Source organism: Nicotiana tomentosiformis, chromosome 1, assembly GCF_000390325.3.
Source record: "Nicotiana tomentosiformis chromosome 1, ASM39032v3, whole genome shotgun sequence".
Classification (NCBI taxonomy): Eukaryota; Viridiplantae; Streptophyta; class Magnoliopsida; order Solanales; family Solanaceae; genus Nicotiana; species Nicotiana tomentosiformis.
In genome coordinates this window covers 144,367,226-144,376,464 of record NC_090812.1, presented here as the reverse complement: position 1 = coordinate 144,376,464, position 9,239 = coordinate 144,367,226, and the positions used below count along the sequence as shown (strand labels likewise).

Here is a 9,239-nt window from a genome sequence, read left to right as displayed (position 1 = left end):
CCCACAGCTCTTGTTGTGGACATTGATGACGAGGTGGATGAGGAACCCAATCCCTTAATTTTTAAATCCTCCAAGAAACCCGCAGTTCAAAATTCTAGAAAAAAAGAGTCATTTATGAAAGTGATGGAAGTTAGTAATGTTGAAGCAGGTGAGTCTGGAGAAAAAGCAACTGAGGGGTCTAGTAAAAACGTGTCTGAGAAATCTGTGTCTAAGAAGGTGTCTGAGAATCCTACAGAAAAAGTTTAAAATGTGAGAAAATCAGTGAAACGGAAGGCTGGTGCCAATGAGGGACCTGGTTCCTCAATAAGGACCAAGGTGAGGGTGGCCAAGAATGAAGGAAGGGAAAATCTGAGAAATCAGAAAGTGTTGTGGGGCAGAACATTTGCCCCTAATATTCTCGACATGCCAGGAATGCGCCAACTGGTTGATATCTGTGACTTTCAACAGTGGGCACCTTTGTTCACAAATAAGAGTCCTACAGTATATGAGGCCGAAGTGCGCAGTTTTTATGCTGATTTTTTCACAATCGAGGATGATAACATTTGCATGAAAGTGAATGGGGTTGATTTTGTATTGGATGAAGCTGTGTTGGGAACCATCTTGGGTGTGCCTACTGACGGAATATCCTCCATTGAGGGGACTTGTTTCGTCAAACTTTGGAAATGCCATTCTGAAGGATGATGCAGTGTAGCAGGGGGAACAGGTAAACAAGAAAGCCCTCCTTCCAGTGTACCAGATGCTATTCAAAATGGGGAACAAGGTGTTGCTCCCTCGTGCAGAAAGACGTTCTATTACATCACGAGCAGACTTGTTCCTCATGGAAGCACTGGATGCATACTCCACTATACTCTGCCGGGAATCATGATTGAGCACATGAAAAAGGTAGCAGATTTCAAGGATGGTAATCATGGGCTGCCCTATGGGTTTCTTCTCACCAAAGTTTTTGAGTTCTTCAAAGTTCCCCTGGGAAAGGCCACCATGGGTACTCGCAAGCAGAGTTTTTCCAAAACCACCTTGGAAGAGTGTGAGTGCATCGATAAAAAAAAGAGGGGTTGGCAGCAATTCCACTATCTCTCAACTGATTGAAGCTCAGAATATCGCTAATGAAGATATAAGGAAGTTGAAGGCAAGGAATGTTATCCTTGAGGGTCAGCTCAGTCAGGCCCAGGAGGCAACTGGTTCCAGTAGCTCACAAAACGCATAGGTTGATCGCCTGACCAAAGTAAATGTTGATCTCAAGAAACAAGTCGAGGACCTGAAGGAGAGGTTGCTCAATAAGCAAGGGTCTGCAAATGCTTGAATGGATATCTTCCTTAGAAATCTTTCCCCTTCCTCTCTACCTCCCCCTTCCAGTGCTCCTTAGAGTCATTCCCTTCCAGTGTCAAGTTCAAGTTGTTTCTATTTCCTATTTTCGCTTATGTTTGATGACTGGTACTTTTTTTTGCTGTTTTTATTTTGTGGTGATTGTGTAACAATGGAACTGCTCCATGTTTATTTCCAAAATTAATGAATTTCTCGTCCTTTTGCTGTGCATATCTTGTTCTTCTACTCTATTTTTAGTCATGATTGTGTGCACACATATGGCATGCGTTAACCAGGGTAGACTTCATTTTATTTTTTGCTTGTGCCTAATCTTTTATGATGCCAAAATGGGGAAAAGTAATTGAGGGGGAACAAGCACAAGCTCAGGGAGAATTTATTAATTGAGGGGGAACAAGAGTGAGGACACCACAGGCTCAGGGGGGATTTCAATTACAAGTTTGTCATCATCAAAAAAATGGGAAATTGATAAGTTATGTGTCCTGCTATGTTTTGATGATCTGACAAACTTAATGTTAAGAACCAAATGGGGAACCTGTTCCATATCCTCTGAGTGCTCAAAGATCAACAAGTCTCAAGTCGGGGACATACTCCAACTTTCAGAGTCCAAGAAACATCAGAGGGAACAGATCGACATCAGTTCCCTTGCTGACAGTACCAGTCAACTCCCCACAGCTGTAAAGTGACTGCAATTGTTCATCTGCACACACGCAACAGTGCAAATAGTGGAGCAGTCACTTTATAGGGAATGCCTTTGTACCAAACATGCTTGCATCATTCAAGTGATGTCACTTATGTAATATTAACATGAAGCAAAGCAAAAACAATACACTTGCACACTCAGAATCGATCAAGCTCTCTCTCAAGGGTATTGCCAACTTGCAAGTGACATTCAAGGCGTCAAGAACAAAGATCAACATAACGAAGGACCAGTTTCCTGCATTGAGTCATCATATGTCCTTAGTTGTGTAGCACCTTTGTCAAAACAAATTACTTGTAATTCCTACTTAGCCTGTTAGAAGCATTGTGTAGGAAACCCTTGTAAAATCATAAACCATATGTTTGTGTCTTGGCTAGAGTTAGTCGAGTTGTAAACTTTGTAATAGAGTTATTATAAAGGGGCTTGTAATAGATTTGTTACAAGTTAGTGAGGGATTAAGAGGTTAATTCCTAGGTTACAACAGTTTGTAATCTGAAGTTTGCTCAGTAGTGAAGTTGAAATCCTACAAGGGTAGGTCGTGGTTTTTAATCCCGTGAGCTGGAGTTTTTCACGTAAAAATTTACTGTGTCATTTACCTACTGTTGTGTGTGCATTTTCTTTGAAAACTGATGGTTCTTTATATAGTTTAGTGGACCCTTAGTTTCTATCGTGACCCTTCACAATTCCCATTTGATCCTGGACAAGGGTGTTGCTAACGGGGGAGTACTGATACGATTAAGAAATATTCCTACTATTAATAAGGGACAATGAGAGCTGCATCCGGATATTTTCGGGTCAAGAAGGGTATATTTGTAACAACAATAAAATAAAGGATTTCTATTGGTTGACCAAAGGGTTTAGGTGGAATTTAAGGCTGGGCACGCTGTTAGGATACAACGCTGCATCCACATGTATCTTAAAAGAAGGGCGCGTGTCCCACCTTTTCTCAGTACGGTGTATGCTTAGCCATCCCTATGCTTTTTTGGTTATTGTGGATTCTCTCCTCACTCTGTTTTAACTATTCTCCGAAGGTGAGATTTACTTATGCTGAAATTTTCAATATTGACTGTTCTGTTTAACTCTTTTTAGTCCCTGCTCCGTCTTTCTATATTGATTGTTGTGTTTAATTATTTTTTGGTCCCCGCTCTGTGCAGTTCTTTGTTGACAAGTTAGACTAGGTTCTTTTAGTTACACTTGGGTGAATTTTGTTCATCTTGATAAATTCCTGGCTTTTATGTAAGCCTCTGGTTGTTAGTACACATATGTGTAACTAAGTTGTCGCTGGTGAAACTTTGTTTTGTATTTTGAGTTGACAAACATTTTGTGTTGTGCCAACTTATATACAATAAAAATGTCATCCATCAGACACATTCTTTTAGGCTATGCAAATTGTAATGATTAGGCCAGTGGATGATTACGCCAAGAGTTTTTTCCCCTTTGCCATGGATGTAGAAATGGGAGTGATAAAGAATCAATTAAACCTCTTTATGGCAAAAAGGGACAGACACTTCCAGGATCAAACGAAAATCAGTTTCTTACAACATATTTGAGATGCCGCATGCCGCTGGAGCTACAAATTTATTTAGCTTTTGTGTTTCTTACTTTAGGGGGCTACTGGTGTGGAACAATGGATATATATGATAGATGTATGTTTTAGATATAAAAATTGCTATCCATCTCCTTAGTATAACTAATTGAAAGGGCAAAGGTGACTGAATTATTTTCTTGTGAATTTTGCATATTATTCTTCTTTTCTCACTATTAAGATGCTTCATTAGTAATAAGAAGATTATAATGATTAGTTTCAACTACTGCTTGCTTCTAATTGCACAAATAAAAAAGTTGAGATAAAATTTGATTACATCCTAAAGCAATTGTGAAGTTTCTAATTGCTTTCTTTGTTTTATTAATGCTCATACACATAGATTAACTCTGACCATGTTATTTCCTTATCTTCTTGCTATAGATAAACAATGTCAAGATAAACATCAACTCGCTCCTCTCCTTCAAAGCATCTGAGGCTGGAACTGTTGTCTTCATGCTGGTTTGATCCCGCGTGTCTGTAACGATCCGATCGGTCGTTTTGAGTATTACACCCGTTTTTCCATTTACTGCTCAAATTGTGATTTACGATTGTTATTTGACTTGCCGGGATAATTGGTTCGGGTCCGGTGAGGTTTTGGAATGATTTGGAACACTTAGTTCCAAGGTTTAAAATTTAAGTTGAAAGGTTGACCGGATGTTGATTGATGTGTAACGACCCCGGAGAATTTTTGCTAAGGAAATTAAGGATTAAGGTTTTTGTAGTGCCGAGGTAGATCAATTTGAACAATGCACCTATGTGTGAAGGAAAAATATTTTGCCTGAAAAGGGGCCATTTCTGCGACCACTATGCGGTCGCAGAATCACTCTGCGGACCGCATAATGGTCGCAGAGTGGATCGGGAGAGGGGCAAGATTTGAGAAAAATCCGCGGTGCATTATGCGACCGCAGACCTGTTCTGCGGTGCATTATGTGACCGCAGAATAGGTATGTGGGCCGCATAATGACCGCAGACCGGGTCAGTCACGCCCAGTTTTGGAGGCCAAATTATGCGGCCGATATGCGAACCGCATATGTGTTATGCGATCGCATAACTGCGTCGGGGCTTCAATTCTTTATAATTTTTGACCCGACCCAACTTCGATTTATAGCCCTTGAAGCTTATTTTGAAGGAAACAATCTGACATTTTTAGAGAGAAGGGAGAGTGTTCTAGAGAGAGGAAGAAGCTCAAGTGCTTTGTTCATCAAGATCTTGTTCAAGTTTTGAAATCTAACAAGGAAATATCACAAGATCTTCACCCAAGAGGTAAGGTTCTAACCCCTAGTATTCAATTTCGAGTTTGGATAAAGATGGGTGATTAAGAGTATGATTCTTGGGTGTAACAGTATTATTTATACGTATCAATAAGGTTTATGGAAAGATTGTTGAGTTCAAATGGGTAAGAATTGGGTTGAAAATGGTAGAAATCTTCAAAGACTTTAATTGAAGATTTTAGGGTCGAGCTGATGTCGGAATTTGGTGAAATTTGTATGATTGGACTCGTGGTTGGATGGGCGTTCATATTTTGTAATTTTTGTCGAGTTCCGAGACGTGGGTTCCACGGACGATTTTTTGAGTTAATTTTGAATTTTTATTGAAAAATTAGTATTTCCTTATGGAATTAATTACAATAATTAGTATTGATTGAATCGAATTAATTGTGGCTAGATACGAGGCTTTCGGAGACCAATTCTCGTGGCAAGGGCATAGCGGAATAAAGAATTACACGGTTTGAGGTAAGTAACCGTTTTAAATTTGGTTCTGAGGGTATGAAACCCCGGATTATGTGTTATGTGAGTGGTTTTGAGGTGACGCACATGCTAGGTGACGGGTGTGTGAGCGTGCACCGTAGGAATTGTGACTTGGTCAAATTCCTTGGAACTGTGTAGTTGAATTATCCGTTGATATCTGTACATTCTCTACGTGATAGGTAAAAATTTAGCTGAGACTCGTATTAAAAATCATGTTTAGACATATGTTGTTATTATTGGTACTCACTAGGGTCATTTCTGTGATTGAATAATATGTTCAAATTGTAATTTTTCATTCAGTCATGTTTATTCATTTTATATCATATCTCAGTCTCTCTTATTTATTATTGATGCATCATATCACTATTTTTGGGCTGCTTATCATGATTTCTAAGAGCCCGAGAGACTGGAGAGGTTGATGACTGAGTGAGACCGAGGGCCTAATTGTGAGGATATTTATGGATCAGGCTACACGCCGCAGCACATTTATTGATTTATGCCATGATTGGCTTGATATAGCGTTTGGGCTGAAGGAGCCCCTCCGGAGTCTGTACATACCCCCAGTGAGCGCAGGTATCTACTGAGTGCCGAGTGCTGAGTGACTGTCAGGAATGAGTGACTATGAGGAAAGAGTGACCGTGAGGTTGGAGTGAATGGGAGGACTGAGTGATTGTTACTCTGAGAGGATGCATTGATTGCATTATTTGCTGCATTTTAGCTGTCATATATCACTATTTTTGGAAATTCAGAAAAAATATTATTTTCTGTGTTAGTAAAATTTGATATGAAATTTCTGTGAAATATTAAATGTTGAACTTGAGAGCATGCCTACCATTTTATGTTGGAAAGTACTGTATTTGGACTTAGCTGAGAAGCTCGTCACTACTTTTAGTTCCTTATCTATTATTGTTACTTGTTGAGTTGGTTGTACTCATACTACACCATGCACTTCGTGTGCAGATCCAGGTGATTCCGGACACAGTAGGTGTTGATTCTTTCGTACAGTCAATTTTCCGGAGATTCAGAGGTAGCTGCCATGTTTCGCAGACCTTGTCTCTCCTTCCCTATCCTTTTGTTTATTGTATTTGGTCTTGGATTATTATAGACCGGGTTTCCCAGACTTGTAATGCATAGATGCTCATGTACTCGGTGACACCGAATTTTGGAAGTGTTTTTATATCCAGTATTTGTGGAATTTACTCTTAAACTTAATTATCATGTTTTCCGTATTTAAAAGAAATTGTGGGTTATTGATATTGTCGGCTTGCCTAGTATCGAGATAGGCGTCATCACGATGGGTGAGATTTTGGGTCATGACAGTGTCGTCAGTTGATTTTATTTATAGAGCAAAGAAAGTTGCAGTTCATATTATAATTCACTCTTTAAATGTTTGAACAACCGGAAGAAGCGAACTAGAAGACTCCTCCTCCTGATTGACTAATGGTAGGACCAACAAATCAGCTTACATAAGATTAGGCTTGCAACTGGACGGAAGATAGCATTTAGGATCCAAATTAGATCACAACCTCACAAAGACCCGATAATAAAATGGATGGTAGATTCAACTATTAATTTCATTATATAATTCTTGAATTACAGTAGATTTGATAGATTAGGTTCACAGTTGCTTTAGAACAAAGCACTTTTACATCGCTTAGTTCGAACAACTCATCTCAAGTGTGCCATAAAATCTGGAGGAGCCTATTACTTGCTCTATTGGGTTCCTTTCTCAAATAGATTAATCTTGGCCAAGGATAAGCTATTTCTTCTAGGAAAGAAAATTGCTCATCCCACATTATAACGCAATGTTTAATGATGATTTCATTGTATGAGACTCGAGATACAGGAGATGTTTGGAAGGTAGCAGACCAACAGTTCACAGTCTGAAATATCTTTCCTTTAGTTTCGTTGAACTTCTACCATTTCGTTGCATTAGGTCTCTTAGAGTTGACTCCTCTCTGCTTATTCTTTTCTCAGTTTTTCAAATTCATATAGTAGGCATAAATTAGTATAGTTGAGTTGATTGATACTCTGGAATTTGTCTCTGAATTGCTGTGTGTGTGTGTCTGCTTTCTCTCCTTTCCAGGTCGAGTTTGAGCCTTCCGTTCCCAAATCAGAAAGCCAAGTATTATAGAGAGCTGGAAGCTGCTGTTGATGTTGTCAAGCAAGCTTGTCGTCTCTGAGTTGATGTAATTTCTCCACTTATTGTAAATAATTAGCTAATTACTCATCCACTTCCGTTTATATGACTGCATTTCAGTAGACATAACTTTAACTTGTTAATTTGACTTATATGTTAGATTACTGTTGGTGAAAGGGTGTTTGACACGAAGTTTAAAATTTTTAATTTGACTTATTTACTACTATGTTGATGAAAGTGGAAGAAAATATTGAAGTGAAGATAATCCTAAAAAGTTACGAAAATTGTATAGAAATGCAATTGTGTCAAATATCTTAGCATGTTCCAAATATAAGTTGGGACCCGAGGAGTTTTATCTGTTGGCTGCATTTGGCAATTATTCTATTATTTTGAGTTCAAAGCTATTTTTCCTTTTCATGGCCTTATGGAACAACTTCCTTGAGTTTAATTGAAAGATATGAGGCTTCGGACTAAAGTTCTTGAAATTGGTTAGAATGTGAGGTTGCAAGGCTTCGCGTACTGCTACTGCAATTTAAAATGCAGGTTTTCACTCATTTTAGGTAGTTTCATAGCCAATGCACATTGCTAAAGTGATAGAACTTGTTCTGAGGTACTTAAAATTGAAGATCTTTGAAAAATGTACACTGCACCTTATCTCAAACAAGGCAAGAGTAGTCAGTTAGTTCAGGTGAAATTTGCTTTAGTTCTATACTTCTGATAAATGAAATGATTGAATTGAAATTTAAGCATATCTGCAATAGCCATCTTTTTGCTTATCCTCAGTAGTCCGCTTGTCAAATACTGCAACCATTTTATCTAACAAAGACTGCTGATTTCCTTACAATTTCTAGGTGAAGAAGTCGTCGTTCTCATGTGATAGTAGGATTCTTGAGAAAATTGACCAGACCCCAGTCACTATTGCAGATTTTGGAGTGAAGGCTTTAGTTAGCTTGGGTAACTTATCCATAATTTCTTAAATAATCAAAGGAAATTCTTTTTCATTATTTCTTGATTTTACATTTTTGCACCATAGTGAATATTTTGGTTGCAAGTTATCATTGTATTCTTCTGAATGTGCAGATCCAATTCCTCTATCGTCGACCACTACAATAAAAGCATACTTCATTGACTCAGAACATGAACCACAAAAATAAGTTTCTATTCCTCCCTAATATTTTATTCTCAATCTGAAACTGTACATAATGAGTTGATAAAGTCAGACAGACTTTGAAGATACACCCAAAAACTAAGAAGCCCTTCAATGAAGGCCGCCGTTGTCAATTTTAAGAAAATCAAAGACACATGAGATGGGGGAAAAAGCGGCTTTAAGTTTTACGATTTTTGAATTTTTATTTTGCTTGGTGTTACTGACAACAACAACAACAACAACAACAACCGAGTAAAATCCCACTAATGGGGTCTGGGCAGGGTAGTGTGTACGCAGACCTTACCCCTACCCCGAAGGAGTAGAGAGGTTGTTTCCGAAAGACCCTCGGCTCAAAAAGACAAAAGGGTAAAAAGGGAGACAATATTAGTATCACAACAACAATCATAGGATAAATAGGAACACCATGAAATCCAGAAGAAAGATGCAAAGTAAAGGGAGACAATATTAATAAATATTAGTATCACCACAACAGTCATAAGAAAAATAGAAACACCATGAAATCTAGAAGAAAGATGTAAAGCAAAAGCGATAGCTAGTAAATAGGACATACACTGAAAAACGAAATAGTAAGCCACAAC

At 38.4% G+C, this 9,239-nt stretch overlaps 1 long non-coding RNA gene across 3 annotated transcripts; it reads left to right on the top strand.

Annotated features, from left to right (window-relative positions):
• The first annotated feature begins 2,784 nt into the window (after positions 1 to 2,784).
• On the top strand, positions 2,785 to 8,497 carry LOC104086696 (uncharacterized). Of its 3 annotated transcripts, XR_011412931.1 has the most exons (6): positions 2,785 to 3,051; positions 3,987 to 4,868; positions 5,271 to 5,338; positions 6,314 to 7,213; positions 7,440 to 7,542; positions 8,345 to 8,497. It is a non-coding gene; the product is annotated as an uncharacterized lncRNA (long non-coding RNA). The 3 variants fall into 3 exon arrangements; XR_011412928.1 differs by having other exon boundaries at positions 2,786 to 3,051; positions 3,987 to 5,338; XR_011412930.1 differs by having other exon boundaries at positions 2,790 to 3,051; positions 3,987 to 5,338; positions 6,314 to 6,380.
• Positions 8,498 to 9,239: the final 742 nt, after the last annotated feature.